Below are 15,033 nucleotides of genomic sequence, written 5' to 3'. Positions count from 1 at the left end.
CAGTCCGATAAGATGCCGGCTGCAGTCCTCCTGAAGTGATGGGTGTAGTTCTGTGGAAGCAGCGATCAGGTAAAAGAGTCTGGTCTTCCTCCGAAGGTCCAGTGGTCGGCAGGTAGCTCTTGTCCTCTGGAACTCCAGTGGGGGGAAAAACTCCTCTGGGAATCCAGTGGAAGAAGGCTGCTAGGGTGTTCAAAATCTCCGTTTTTATTTGGCATGGACTGCTTGGCTCCTTCCCCCCCCTCCCCGGGCGGAGCATCTCACCATGGGATGGGGAGTCGTGAGGCAGTTCCTTGATGGGCCATGAACAGGAGATAGTCCAGGAGCGAGTTATCGATGGGTCAGGCGATAAGGCATTGTTGTGCCCATGAACAGGAGATAGTCCAGAGGGGGGAGGCAGGGAGCACCGCCCCACCTGGTCTCAACAACTCCTGAAGATGGTAATAGAATATATATTTTTTTTCTTTTGGCACATTTTACACTGTAACCCAGGACACCCCCATACTTTTCCCGTCTTGATTTGAATATCAAGAATTCTAATTAGTGAATATCAATAGGAGACGGAGGGTCGCCGTCACGACAAACTTCCCTACGAAGTTGCAGAGGAGCCGGCACTGCTGTACCGCAGCGCTGGGCAGCGCGGGGGACGGCTCCTCCTGACGGGCTTCAGAGTTAAATCGAAACCTCAGCATTTTTATATCCTTTTTCTGCAAAGTCATGATCTTTAACCTATTTTAACATAAGCCTGCCTGTTATGCCCGCTATTAATTTTGACATTTGCAATGATTGGTCCACCCTATTATATAAATTTATTAATATTCCTATACTAATATAATCATTGGTTATTTTACTGATCAAAATCTGATACACAAATCAGGATAGGGAGGATGTGAGCGCCTTCACAGCAACATTCCTTTGTTTCTATGCTTTCATCACATGAGATAACTAGCGGAGAATGTACAATTTCACCCCTGCCTCCCCGGTCTGTGTTCTGTACCATTTCTCAACCCGTAGCAGCTTTAACTTTGGCCATCTTCGTAAGGCCTGCATCTGCTGCCTCTTAGCATAAGTGAAGTTTTGTAATTTCTTACCATAATGTAAATTAATTGAATCAGGAAATTAATACAAGACATTAGTTGTTCATTAAAAACAATTAATTATCAATGAAAAGTAATTATCTATTCAAAATTCAGACCCGATTATAACAACACTAATGATTATATTGGGAAAGTAAGTCTCAAATGGAATAAACTGAAAGAGTTAAACCCCTGACAATCCCTGACTAAGATCCATAAAAACTTTACTTGCACTTTTCCTGAATTTTAGCTCTTTGCTGAGCAAAGCTGATAAACAGATAACATCTTGCCTGACATCAAAGAGACAAAGCTCCAGACATCAAGGAGACGCCTCTAGTACACAACTGATTGTTACAAGAGGTTGCATCAGAAAAAGGGGCCCTGCCTTGTGCTCCAGAAGGAGGATTCAACTAGTGGACAGGTGAGGAAGACTATGAATGCAGGGAACTCATCGCCATAAGACTGCCCTTCTCAGGAAATCTGATGAATACGTATGATTTTGTGTATATGAACTGATGAGTTTTGCTAACCTGTTGGAGCACGGACGGAAGGAGCCATCCCCCGTGCTGCCTGGCGTGTAATAAAGAATCCCTGCTTGATAACACTGAGTTGTTGTTGAGTTTTCTTTGATTCAGAAGAATCGCCTAAAGCGAACTGCAGAGGAAGTCAAGCAACAAGTAAACTGATACCCAGACTCTTGAAGCTGGCCTTCTGCTGTATTTCACCACGGCAGGGATTCCAACAGCACAACTTTTTACCTTGGATTGAAGAATCTTTTTTTCTTAGATGTCAAAAATAAGGTAATCTACAGCTGTTTGATGGATTTTCACCGACAACTGAGAATTTAAACCCTACCCTTTAAACTACGTGTGACAGAATACTGAACCGGTACACTGCTGCTTAAAAGTAGAAATGGGGAAAAAAATAGACAAATTAGGTGAACACCCATCCTGGGCAGGAGCAGCCTGGCAGAGCCTGGGCCCCAGCAGCGGTTGCCCGGGGGCAGGGTGATGGCTGCCAGCGTGCTCTTCCCTGGGAGGGTGCCCCGGCCCTGGCACAGGCTGCCCAGGGAGATGGTGGCGTCTCCATCCTTGGAGATGCTCCAAACCATCTGGATTTGCTCAGAACCATCTGGAGACAGGATTGTCCATTTACAATCATTAACGGAATGTTCTAATAAACAAGGTTTTTTAATAATTGGGATTGTTGTCCCCACAAGGCGCCTTCAGAGGTGGTTTCACAACGATCTAAATCGTATGTTTTATTATCATTCCCAATGTACTTCCCTTGGAATTTTGGTAACCAGTATTCTAGGTTCCCCTGACTTGAAAAGTGTTGGCAGAATTAAAAATTTACACATTACTTCAGAGTCAGTTACATTAAGGAATATTGATTTTCCTGCACACCATCTGTCATAACACTGCACAAATTGGGAATAGGCTTTCATCCAGTGTTTAGGATGGACCCATAGTCCAAATACTTTCCTCCACCTAAACTCATTATTGTTCATCAAGTAGGACTGTACCTTATTCTTTTGTTCCAATCGCCTCATAGTTTGTAGGGTACAAACAGTCAACTCCATAAATTCTGTCAAATTTTTAAGTGATTGTACCTGGGCAATTATATTTTTATTAAAGAGATATAAGGACTCATCATCCTTTCAAGTCTGCATCTGAGGATTAAAAGTGGTTGGCTGAATCTTGATTGCTTGCGAAAGCACTTCTTCATTTGCAGTGGAGGCCCTATCCCTTTAACTGTGCAGCATTTTAAGGTGACGTTTGTTTTTACAGTGATTTTTGTCAAATTTGAACATAATGCAAAGGACATTCTGTGCCCTTGCATCAATTTACTACTTCTAGTATAGAGTTTCTATAAAGAACAGTTATCAAAAAAAGAAATTGATGTCTCAGTGTTGCTCCTCCAAATCCACCTGAGACCATCAACAAATTCACTTTCTCTTCACAAGGGCCAACTAGGAGTAAAAGAGCTTTTCAGCCCGGGACTGAAGCGTAGCAACATTAATATTTGTTTTGGGACTTCCATGATCCACCGGGTGCTTTTTTAATTCTTGACTAGTGGATCCAGGCAGTGTGCTTCTCGAGCTTGACAGCAGTGTGGGTCGCAAGCAGAACTTGGGAAGGGCCGCTCCACTTCCCTGCGAGAGGATCACCTGAAATATTTTTGACATAAATCCAATCCCCAGGTTGAAACGAATGCACTGGGGAGTCTAAACCCCGTGCTCTGGTAGATATTACCAATCCATTTACTTCTGGTAATTGTTTCCCTAATGCAATCAGATATTGTTGTAGATTAATCTCCCCTACTTGGGTGAGACCTTGCCCTTGATATCTAGAATTTCAAAAGGACTTAGTTTTTCCTTAGTTCTTGGTTTGACTCGGAGCCTAAGGAATGCAATAGAGGGGGCTTGATCCCATCTTGAATTGGTTTCCTGGCAAATCTTACTCAATTGTGTCGTTATTAAGTGATTCCTCTTTTCCACTTGCCCACTCACTTGTGGGCGATAAGCGGTATGCAATTTCCAATTAACTTCTAAAAATTTACTAACTTGTTGAACTACTTGTGACACAAAGTGTGGTCCTTTATCAGAGGAGATCACTTCTGACACTCCAAATCTGGGAATAATTTCTTTTAATAGAGTTTTTGTTACTTCCCGGGCTTTATTTGTTCTGCAAGGGAAAGCTGCAGGCCATCCAGAAAAGGTATCAGTTAACACTAACAGATACTTACAACCCCCTTTTTCTAGGGAGTTCGGAGAAATCTGCCAATTTTGACCTGGGACATTCCCTTTATCAATACTTCCAAATCTTACACAATTTTCTACCTTTGGATTATTTTTCAAGCAGATTTCACATCTATTAACCATAGTTTTATTAGTTTGAAACAAATTCCTGGCTACTATTTACTTCATAAGGGAATTACACAAAGCTTCCGTTCCCCAGTGAGCCGTCATGTTCTGTTTTTACTAGTTTCCATAATATCGTAAAAGGAACTATTATTCTATTATCTTTTAATTTTGCCCAACCTCATGATTCAACCTCTGCCACCAAGTCTTTAATTAATGTAAGATCCTTTTCATCATAATCAACCAACTCTGGTAGTGGCAAAGCTTTTTCAGGAATTAAACTCAATACCTCACCTTGTTCTGCTGCTCTTTTTGCCTCATAATCTGCCAATTTATTCCCCCTTTCCTGAGCAGGGTTACCCTTTTGGTGTCCTTGCAGTGCATAATTGCAGCCTCCGAAGGCAACTGTACTGCATTCAAAAGTCTTAAGATCATGTCAGCATGTTTCATAGGTTTTCCTTGGGCTGTCAAAAGCCCACGTTCCTTCCAGAAAGCTCCATGGGCATGAACTACACCGAAGGTGTATTTTGAGTGTCTTGGTTTGAAAGACAGGTGTCTGCGGAGGAAGGCAGGAGCCTCCCTTGAAATGGAAAGTGCAACCCCCTTCCCTCCAAATTATTATAATTTTGAAATTAACGGGCCTTCAGGCAAAGATATGGGGAATAGGAATAACAGTTCTTTACTAATATATATATATAACACAAGGCAGGGAAAAAACAAACAACCCACTGGTTTACACTGACAGAGTCAGAACTACAACCTGACACCCTGTTAGGGTGGCAGTAGCAGTCCGATAAGATGCTGGCTGCAGTCCTCCTGAAGCGATGGGTGTAGTTCTGTGGAAGCAGCGATCAGGTAAAAGGGTCTGGTCTTCCTCCGAAGGTCCAGTGGTAGGTAGGTAGCTCTTGTCCTCTGGAACTCCAGTGGGGGAAAAAAACTCCTCTGGGAATCCAGTGGAAGAAGGCTGCTAGGGTGTTGGAGATCTCAGCTTTTATTTGGCATGGACCGCTTGGCTCCTTCCCCCCGGGCGGAGCATCTCACCATGGGATGGGGAGTCGTGAGGCAGTTCCTTGATGGGCCATGAACAGGAGATAGTCCAGGAGCGAGTTATCGATGGGTCAGGCGATAAGGCATTGTTGTGCCCATCAACAGGAGATAGTCCAGAGGGGGGAGGCAGGGAGCACCGCCCCACCTGGTCTCAACAGCTCCTGAAGATGGTAATAGAATACTTTTTTCCTTTTGGCACATTTTACACTGTAACCTAGGACATAAGTCTGTCCAGATACTGATCCGCAATCCTTCAGCAAGCTCTAGTGCTCCTACTAGAGCGATTATTTCGGCTCGTTGTGCAGATGTGCCCTTAGGGAGCGACTTTGCTTCTACCACTTGGGCTGTGGTGGTCACAGCATACCCCACCACCCGAGCTCCGTTCTTCATAAAACTCCTCCTGTTGGGACATCAAGTGTGGTCAGTTGCCCCCAGTGGCTCCTCCTTCAAATCAGGTCTGCCTGCACACATGGTCTCTGTGGTCTCTATGCAGTCATGCACAGCAGTCTGCACCTCCTGCTTATCACTTAGGAAAGAAGCAGGGTTGATAAGGGTAGATGTGACAATTTCTACATCATCTTGCTCCATCAGGACTGCCTGATATTTCAGGAACCTTGATGGCAAGAGCCAGTGTCCTCCTTTTTGTTCCAAAACGGAAGTTACAGCGTGGGAAGTGTGCACAATCATCTTCTGTGCCTAGGTAAATTTTCCGGCTTCTTGAATGATCAAAACGACAGCGGCCACTGCCTGAAGGCATCCTGGCCATCCTTTACTGCCTTCATCCAGATGTTTGGTAAAGTAAGCTACTCCTCGTTTATGAGGACCCAGGCACTGGGCTAAAATTCCCAAAGCTACTCATTGTCTCTCATATGAGAGCAACCAGAAGGGCTTTGTTATGTTTGGCAGGCCCAAAGCTAGAGCCCTCAATAATTCCAATTTTAATTCTTTGAATGCCCTCTTGGCTTCGTCAGTCCAAAGCTCGTACAAGGGTTTAACTGGAAATCCATAATTATAATTCCATAATCGGCACCAACCTGTCATTCCCAGAAAGGTTTGAAGATCTTGTACCATGGTCAGTTCTGGGGTCCTGCAGATGGCTTCCTTTTGGTCATTCCTGAGCTGTCTCTGTCCCTTAGAAATCACAAATCCCAGGTAGATTACTTCTTTTCTTCGAGATCTGGGCTTTCTGCAACAACACTCGATAACCACTTAGTCCAAGAAAATGTAACAAACTGACAGTCCATTCCTTAAGTTCTTCATCCTTTTCTGTAGCTATCAAAATACCATCCACATATTGCAAAAGGCTGCCATTATGACAGTTCCTGGAGGACATTCCAGGGCCTCTAATTCTTTGGCCAATTGACTGCCAAAGACCAAGGGCTATTTTTAAACCCCTGAAGTAACACTGTCCAGGTGAGTTGGGTTTATTTGTTTTGAGTCAGGGTTTTTCCATTCAAAGGCAAATAAACTGCGGATTTCAGGGGCCAAAGTGGGGTATGACTAGAGGCTGAGGGTGGTTAAAGTCGAGCATGGATCCCAGCATAATCCATACCGAGATGGACTCTGCGATCACTGCCTCTCTACTGTCTCTGCGGAGGAGTTGAGCGGCCGGCAGAGCCGCGAGATAGACGGATGATCCAGGGCACGACGCAGAGAGAAACATACCATGAGCACATCAGCTGGATGGGTGCTCCAGGGGGTTCCCAGCTGCAGGTCCCCCAGCTACTAGAGGAAACCCTCCTCCTTCTTCATCAAATGCTGTGGGGGTCCCGCACCTGAACAGCCAGTCAGGCAGTCCCTCAGCTGGGCGCAGCGCGCCCGCAGCCCTCGTCGTGCCTTGCCCAGCCTCCAGGACACCCGGCCACGCGCCCTGCCCGTGGGCACCCGCTGCTGGGGACGGAGCTGTGCGGCGCTGCTCCTTTCTAACCCCGTGGAGCTGCCCCTGCTCAGCATCTCTGTGGGTCCTGGCATCTCCACAATGTGCTGGAATGGCTGGGTCACCCCCTCGATGGCCGGGATGGCTTGCGGGAACGCCAGGACAAGAAGGGGAGTGCTGCTGGCTCGCCACGGTGCTGGGCTGGAGCTCTGCGAAGAAGCCCTGGGAGTCCAGCGAGGGCTGGGAGACGAGGTCTTCAGCCTCGTTGGGCGGTGAGCGCACCAGTGCCCTTACCGAGACGGGCCCAGATTATTCATCGTCAGAGGAGAGGCTGCTCTGGGGCAAGGCGTCCCAGTGCATGATGCGGGGCACGAAGGAAGGCAGGACCTGTACCGGGATGGGGTCCCTGCTCGACATCCACACTTCTCTGCTGTCCCTGCGGAGGAGCAGAGAGAAGAGACCCCCCTGCATCACGGCCCCTCTAGCAGGACCCACGGGCAGCACCCCCTCCTCGGCCGGCGGGCAGGGCTGGGCAGTGCAGGCAGGGACAGGGCACGGGGCGAGGTGTTGGGGCAGGGTCTGGGGTCTCCCCAGCACTCGCCACATCCATGGGGTTTGTGTGGACTTCTCTGCTCTCTCCGCCTTTGGAGAATTTCCCAAGGATGGAGAGAGAGATTTGAGCAACCGGCAGAGCCGCGGGATGGATGGATGATTCAGAGCACGAGGTAGAGAGAAACATGCCATGAGCACATCAGCTGGATGAGTGCCCCAGGGGGTTCCCAGCCGCAGGTCCCCCAGCTACTAGAGGAAACCCTCCTTCTTCATCAAATGCTGTGGGGGTCCCGCACCTGAACAGCCAGTCAGGCAGTCCCTCAGCTGGGCGCAGCGCGCCCGCAGCCCTCGTCGTGCCTTGCCAAGGCTCCAGGACACCCGGCCACGCGCCCTGCCCGTGGGCACCTGCTGCTGGGGACGGAGCTCTGCGGCGCTGCTCCTTCCTGACCTCGAGGAGCTGCCCCTGCACAGCATCTCTGTGGGTCCTGGCATCTCCACAATATGCTGGAATGGCTGGGTCACCCCCTCGATGGCCGGGATGGCTTGCAGGGACGCCAGGACAAGAAAGGGAGTGCTGCTGGCTCGCCAGGGTGCTGGGCTGGAGCTCTGCGAAGAAGCCCTGGGAGTCCAGCGAGGGCTGGGAGACGAGGTCTTCAGCCTCGTTGGGCGGTGAGCGCACCAGTGCCCTTACCGAGACGGGCCCAGATTACTCATCGTCAGAGGAGAGGCTGCTCTGGGGCAAGGCGTCCCAGTGCATGATGCTGGGCACGAAGGAAGGCAGGACCTGTACCGGGATGGGGTCCCTGCTCGACATCCACACTTCTCTGCTGTCCCTGCGGAGGAGCAGAGAGAAGAGACCCCCCTGCATCACGGCCCCTCTAGCAGGACCCACGGGCAGCACCCCCTCCTCGGCCGGTGGGCAGGGCTGGGCAGTGCAGGCAGGGACAGGGCACGGCGCGAGGTGTTGGGGCAGGGTCTGGGGTCTCCCCAGCACTCGCCACATCCATGGGGTTTGTGTGGACTTCTGTGCTCCCTCCGCCTTTGGAGAATTTGCCAAGGATGGAGAGAGATTTGAGCGACCGGCAGAGCCGCGGGATGGATAGATGATCCAGAGCACGAGGTAGAGAGAAACACGCCATGAGCACATCAGCTGGATGGGTGCCCCAGGGGGTTCCCAGCCGCAGGTCCCCCAGCTACTAGAGGAAACCCTCCTTCTTCTTCATCAAATGCTGTGGGGGTCCCGCACCTGAACAGCCAGTCAGGCAGTCCCTCAGCTGGGCGCAGCGCGCCCACAGCCCTCGTCGTGCCTTGCCCAGCCTCCAGGCCACCCGGCCATGCGCCCTGCCCGTGGGCACCCGCTGCTGAGGACGGAGCTCTGCGGCGCTGCTCCTTTCTGACCCCGTGGAGCTGCCCCTGCTCAGCATCTCTGTGGGTCCTGGCATCTCCACAATGTGCTGGAATGGCTGGGTCACCCCCTCGATGGCCGGGATGGCTTGCGGGAATGCCAGGACAAGAAGGGGAGTGCTGCTGGCTCGCCAGGGTGCTGGGCTGGAGCTCTGCGAAGAAGCCCTGGGAGTCCAGCGAGGGCTGGGAGACGAGGTCTTCAGCCTCGTTGGGCGGTGAGCGCACCAGTGCCCTTACCGAGACGGGCCCAGATTATTCATCGTCAGAGGAGAGGCTGCTCTGGGGCAAGGCGTCCCAGTGCATGATGCGGGGCACGAAGGAAGGCAGGACCTGTACCGGGATGGGGTCCCTGCTCGACATCCACACTTCTCTGCTGTCCCTGCGGAGGAGCAGAGAGAAGAGACCCCCCTGCATCACGGCCCCTCTAGCAGGACCCACGGGCAGCACCCCCTCCTCGGCCGGCGGGCAGGGCTGGGCAGTGCAGGCAGGGACAGGGCACGGGGCGAGGTGTTGGAGCAGGGTCTGGGGTCTCCCCAGCACTCGCCACATCCATGGGGTTTGTGTGGACTTCTCTGCTCCCTCCGCCTTTGGAGAATTTGCCAAGGATGGAGAGAGATTTGAGCGACCGGCAGAGCCGCGGGATGGACAGATGATCAAGAGCACGAGGTAGAGAGAAACATGCCATGAGCACATCAGCTGGATGGGTGCTCCAGGGGGTTCCCAGCCGCAGGTCCCCCAGCTACTAGAGGAAACCCTCCTTCTTCTTCATCAAATGCTGTGGGGGTCCCGCACCTGAACAGCCAGTCAGGCAGTCCCTCAGCTGGGCGCAGCGCGCCCGCAGCCCTCGTCGTGCCTTGCCCAGCCTCCAGGCCACCCGGCCACGCGCCCTGCCCGTGGGCATCCGCTGCTGGGGACGAGGCTCTGCCGGGCTGCTGCTTCCCAGGGCAGTGGGGCTGCTCTTGCCCGATGCCAAGAGGCTGCTCCTGCTTGACCCCGTGGGGATGCTCCTGCCCGACATCTCCATGGAGCTCAACCTCTCTGGGACGCCCTGGAGCGGCTGGGTCACCTCCTGGATGGCCGGGATGGCTTGGGGGGGCCCCAAGGTGAGCTCCCCCCAGAGCGGGTCCGTGGTTGTGGGTCTGCAGGAGAGTGCTGCTGGCTCCACCATCGCACCGGGCTGGGGCCGTGGGAAGGAGCCCTGGGAGTGCAGGTAGGACTAGAGGCTGTGGTCGTCGATGTGAGGCAGGGATTGAAGCAGCTCCCATACCGACATGGACTCTGCAATCACTGCCTCTTTGCTGTCCCTGCGGAGGAGGAGAGAGAAGAGACCCCCCCTGCATCACGTCCCCTCTAGCAGGACTCGCGGGCAGCACCCCCTCCTCGGCCGGCGGCAGGGCTGGGCAGCGCAGGAAGGGACGGGGCACGGGGCGAGGGGCTGGGGCAGGGTCTGGGGTCTCCCCAGGCACTCACCACATCCACGGGGTTTGTGTGGACTTCTCTGCTCCGTCCGCCTTTGGAGAAGCTGCCGAGGGAGGAGATGGAATGAGTGGCCGGCAGCCCCCGCAGAGCCCCGGCTCAGGGCTGCTGTGGGGTGTCCTCATTTTGTGGGGTGCTCAGTGCCGGGGACACTCACCGCTGCCCTCATCCGGCTGGGCTGTCGCATCTGCAACACATCGACTCCTTCCATCAGCTCTGCAGGACCCCCAGGAGATGGGGGAGATGGCAGCAGCTCCCAGCCCCACCCCAAAGCCCCCACCACCACCCCACCCCACACAATGCGTGCTCCCCCCAGGCCACACCGCAGTAGTTCCGATACTTTAGTACCTGTGAACAGATCGGGAATATCCTCCACGCTGGACGAGACCAGCCAGGCCAGACATGGAGGTGCAGCACCTGGAATACTACTCACTGCACAGACTCCACAGAAGGGTGGACTCTATGTACCTGAGGTCTTGGGAACAATATGCATACGCACGGAAATTACAGGGCAACTGTGCCTATGGATAGTATTGAATACTATAAACCCCACTAGTTGCTCCATGTGGTGCGCACGCCAGGTGGAATTATCCCCCGTGCGTGGGGCGCGGTAAATAAAGAACGCCTGTCTTCCAAAACTGCCAACTGAGTCTTACAGGGTTCTTCCGCGACCGTTCTCTACGGTGTCACGTGGGGTGCCCGTGGGGGTGTTGTGGTTTAGGCCCAGCCGGGAGTAGGGCACCACGTGGCCGCTCTCTCACCCCTTCCCTGCAGAGGGGTGGGGAGGAGAATTAGGAGAAAAGGGTCCAAACCCGGTGGGTTGAGATACGAGCAGTTTAATGGAACACCACAAAGAGACAAGAAACAATGATACCACCACCACTAATGAAATAAGAGGTGCAGCGAGACTCCTTATATACTGACCGTGACGGCAGCATGGTATTGCACACCCCTTGGCCGCTTCGCTTTGGCTGTCCTGGCTATGCCCCCTCCCAGCTTCTGGGGAAAATTAATCCTGTCCTAGGCAAACCCAGGACACCTGTTGTTCCCCATTCGATCTTGCGCAGAGTTTTAAACAAAGATGTCATCTCATCGGGATTGGGGAAGAATCTCAAAGGAAGGGAAGGGAAATGGAAGGGAAGGGAAGGGTGTTAGATCTAGTCCTCAAGGGTGCAGCGCCCTCTGATGACATTGCTCAGAAGCCGACAGTCCGCAAGTGGTTTGCCTATTTGGAAAGCATTAATGACATCATGCCCATCAAAGAGGGCAACCTCCAAGTATCTAAATGGCAAAAGGACATAGAGAGCCACGTGTTACTCCAGGCCCCGCCCAGCAAGCCATCCCCCATCAGGGAAGCCCCATCCCTCTCAGAGGGCAGCAACCTTGAGGGAGTGTGGTTCACTGATGCATCATCTTACAGATAGGATAATGAAAGGCATTATAAAGCAGTGGCACTGAATGTGGCTACAGGAGAAAGACTGAGTGAAACCGGTCAAGGAAGTGCAGAGGCGGGGAAACTTCGGGCAGTCCTGATAGCAGCACAACATGGTGCCGATCATATCTATACTGACCCATCTGCTGTTTTCAAAGGGGCTACAGAGCGGACAGGTCACTGGGCAGCTAATGACTGGCAAGCGAACAGGGTCCCAGTGTGGCAGACTAACGGCTGGAAGTAGTTGTTAGAGACAGGAGAACAGCCAACACTGCAGGTTGGTTGGGTGAAAGAACACGATCCATCCCCGTCCACAGCAGCTCGATTCAATCAACAGGTTGATGGCCTTACTCGGTTGCAGCAAGTGGACATCATAAGTGATGATCACGAATGGGAACGCTTGCTTGAATGGTTACACATCAAATGAGGTCATACAGGACGAACCGATCTATATCGAGAGGGTACAGCCCGAGGACGGCCCGTCTCCATTAAATGATGTGAACAAGTGGTGACTGCCTGTTCCCACTGTCGCCTGCGGCTTAATAAAGACCACCCAGGAAAAGCGCCTCCCTCGCACACGCGGGATGTGAAAACACTGTGGCACACGTGGCAAATAGATTATATAGGTCCTTTACGGCCTTCAGAGAGAAAGAAACCTATTTGGGTCGGAGTAGAAGTTGCTTCTGGAATCACTATGGCTACGGCAGTCACAGCTGCCAAGGCAGAAAATACAGCCCGTGGTCCAAAGGGATGGTTTAGTACACTGCCCATCCCCGAGGAAATTCAGAGGGATAACGGATCCCACTTTGCTGCTGCAACAGTACAGGAATGGGCAAAAGAGGAAGGTACCCGGTGGGTATTTCACACCCCATATTACCCCCAAGCCAATGGTATTGTTGAACGAACAAATGGCTTGGTCAAGCGATTTGCTAAAACCCCTGATACCGGATGGCACCTTCGACTTGCCAATGCCATCTATCAATTAAATAACAGGTGGCGTGGGAGTGGCTGTCCCAAAATGAAAGCTTTCTGTGCTTTACCTTTAGCACCACAGGTGCATGAGAAGCTGGAGACATATCCTGCTGGTTTCCACACAGGCCAAGCTGTGCTGGTCAAGCTACCCCAGATTGGGACGGTAGCAATGGTGTTAGTGACGCCAAAAAATCTGTACGCCTGGGAAGCAAAGGAGAGTTCTGGCAAAGTCCATCGGATTAATACCAGGTGGATAGCGCCCTTTTACTAACCCAATGTATACCGGCCAGACAAGAGGCCGAGCGGCTCTTCTGTGCTCTCTTCTCAGGTTAATGACACGACCGGCACCAGAAAAGAGCTACACCAGAGGCTCAGAACCTCACCACGCCAGCGACACATCTTCATGAAGATCACCAGTCTCGTGTAATTCTGTTTGTATTGTAGGAAAACAAGTGCTGCCGCAAGCAAGGGTACCAGCCTGCTTGCTCAGACAAATAGCGACTGATAATTAGCACTAGCAAATAGGATATCTGTAACTTGCCCTAGTAAAGTAGGTATTAGTTTAGTATGTTTATATGTGTTATGGAAGCAACTGACACCCTCCCAAAACCAAGGTGACACTGGAGGTGAAAATAAGCGAAGCCTGTCTGATCCCTCTATCCATGGTTTGGGTGACAACTTAGTTCTAACCCTGATAAAGGGATTTGCAGATGCCCTCAATGAAACCAGTGTGACTGCTTGCTTGCTGCTCCCCCAATCTGTAGATGACCCCCTCCCAACGCGAGTTCTTCCAGCAGACATAGCAGGAAGTCTGCTGAGAACGTGGAGTAAAACCAATCCCCTTAATGCGGTCAATCCATATTCCTCAGACTGTGGCTGTGCAGCTCAGCGCACCGTTCAATTTCTCCACCATGGGCCGAACGAGGTGCACTATTATAAAGGTAACAATGTCACCTTCCCCTGTTCTCAGATCATATGGGGCACAACAGATTTGCGACCTTCGGGGTGAGCAACCTACATCCTGGAATATAATCAACCTATAAACACATCCTGGCGTATACAGTGGACTAAAGGGCAAGATTGTCCCCCTAGGAATAATAACTATGAATGTTCCTGGTTTGGATCTGACAGTGGCCCTCAGGGTTTCGTACCATTTGGACGGGAGTTTTCTTTTGCACCAGCATCAAACCAGTCAGCACTTTGGTCCTGCCCAAAGGTGATCAATTGTTCTAACTGGGGACAACATGATTGGGTAAAATACTATTGGCCGGTGTACATTACGCTAAAAATGGGCTGCCTGGGTCAGAATCACAGCCTAGCGTATAAGTCGGTGAGTGCAAATTTTGCGCCCCGTAATGATTGCCGTGTTGCTTCTGGTGATGCTCCGGCTGGTTTGATCTGGGCCTGCAATGATGGTAAGATGTATACTGCCTTACGGGCTGGACTGCCTGCTGGACTCCAGTGTACTTTGGGCCTCCCGACACTGTGTCCCAGGTGGAAACGGACTCCCATCCAACCACACAGGGTAACCCGCCTGAAGAGAGCGAGAATCATGCTTGGAGGACAGCTGGAAGGATGGCAGGACCCGGGGGAGCCACTCGCATCGCCTGGGGACTGGAAGGACTGTGGGGATTGGGATCTGCCACTGTACAAACACGGTTATGGATGAGTAGATGAGCCTACCAGGTAGAGAACCTTGCCAATGCCACCGACGTCAGCCTGCAGCGGCTCAACACCCAGTTACAGGCTACATCGCGAATGGCTCTCCAGAACCGAATGGCTCTGGACTTGACACTGCTGCATGACAACGGACTTTGTGGTTACCTCAGCCTTTCCAGCGCGGACTGCTGTACTCACATACCTAATGTGACACAAGACCTCCACACCCAGCTCGAGAAGATACGACAGGCAGCAACAGACACTCGCGAACTCCGAGAGTCAATGAACCACAGCTGGCTTTCAAAAGTGTTTAGTTGGTTTGGGATTGGCATCACTGCTTGGATCCAGAGTCTAGCACAATTCCTAACAATGACTGTAATAATTATAATTGCCATAAGCATAGCGATATCGTGTGTAAAATCAGCCACAATGAAAGCCGCCCAAACTGCCAGTAATGTCGACAGCTAGAACTTCTTTAGAAAAATCCTGCAACCGCCTCTCCCTTTCTGCCGCTGCAAGCAACAGCCTCTCTAAAAGTGCATTTTTACTCACAAGCACATTCTCGCGGACCTCCGATTGTCTCTCTAACAGCTTCTTTGCACTTCAAAGCTCGCTGGCCCGACACTCCCTTTGCCACGCGTCTCCTTTTCAAATGCCAACGAGGCCTTAAGCGCCTCGT

This window comes from Leptosomus discolor, chromosome 1 (assembly GCF_034619465.1).
Source record: "Leptosomus discolor isolate bLepDis1 chromosome 1, bLepDis1.hap2, whole genome shotgun sequence".
NCBI classification, from domain to species: Eukaryota; Metazoa; Chordata; class Aves; order Leptosomiformes; family Leptosomidae; genus Leptosomus; species Leptosomus discolor.
The sequence above is the reverse complement of the archived record's forward strand: the minus strand, read 5'-3'. Positions refer to the sequence as shown.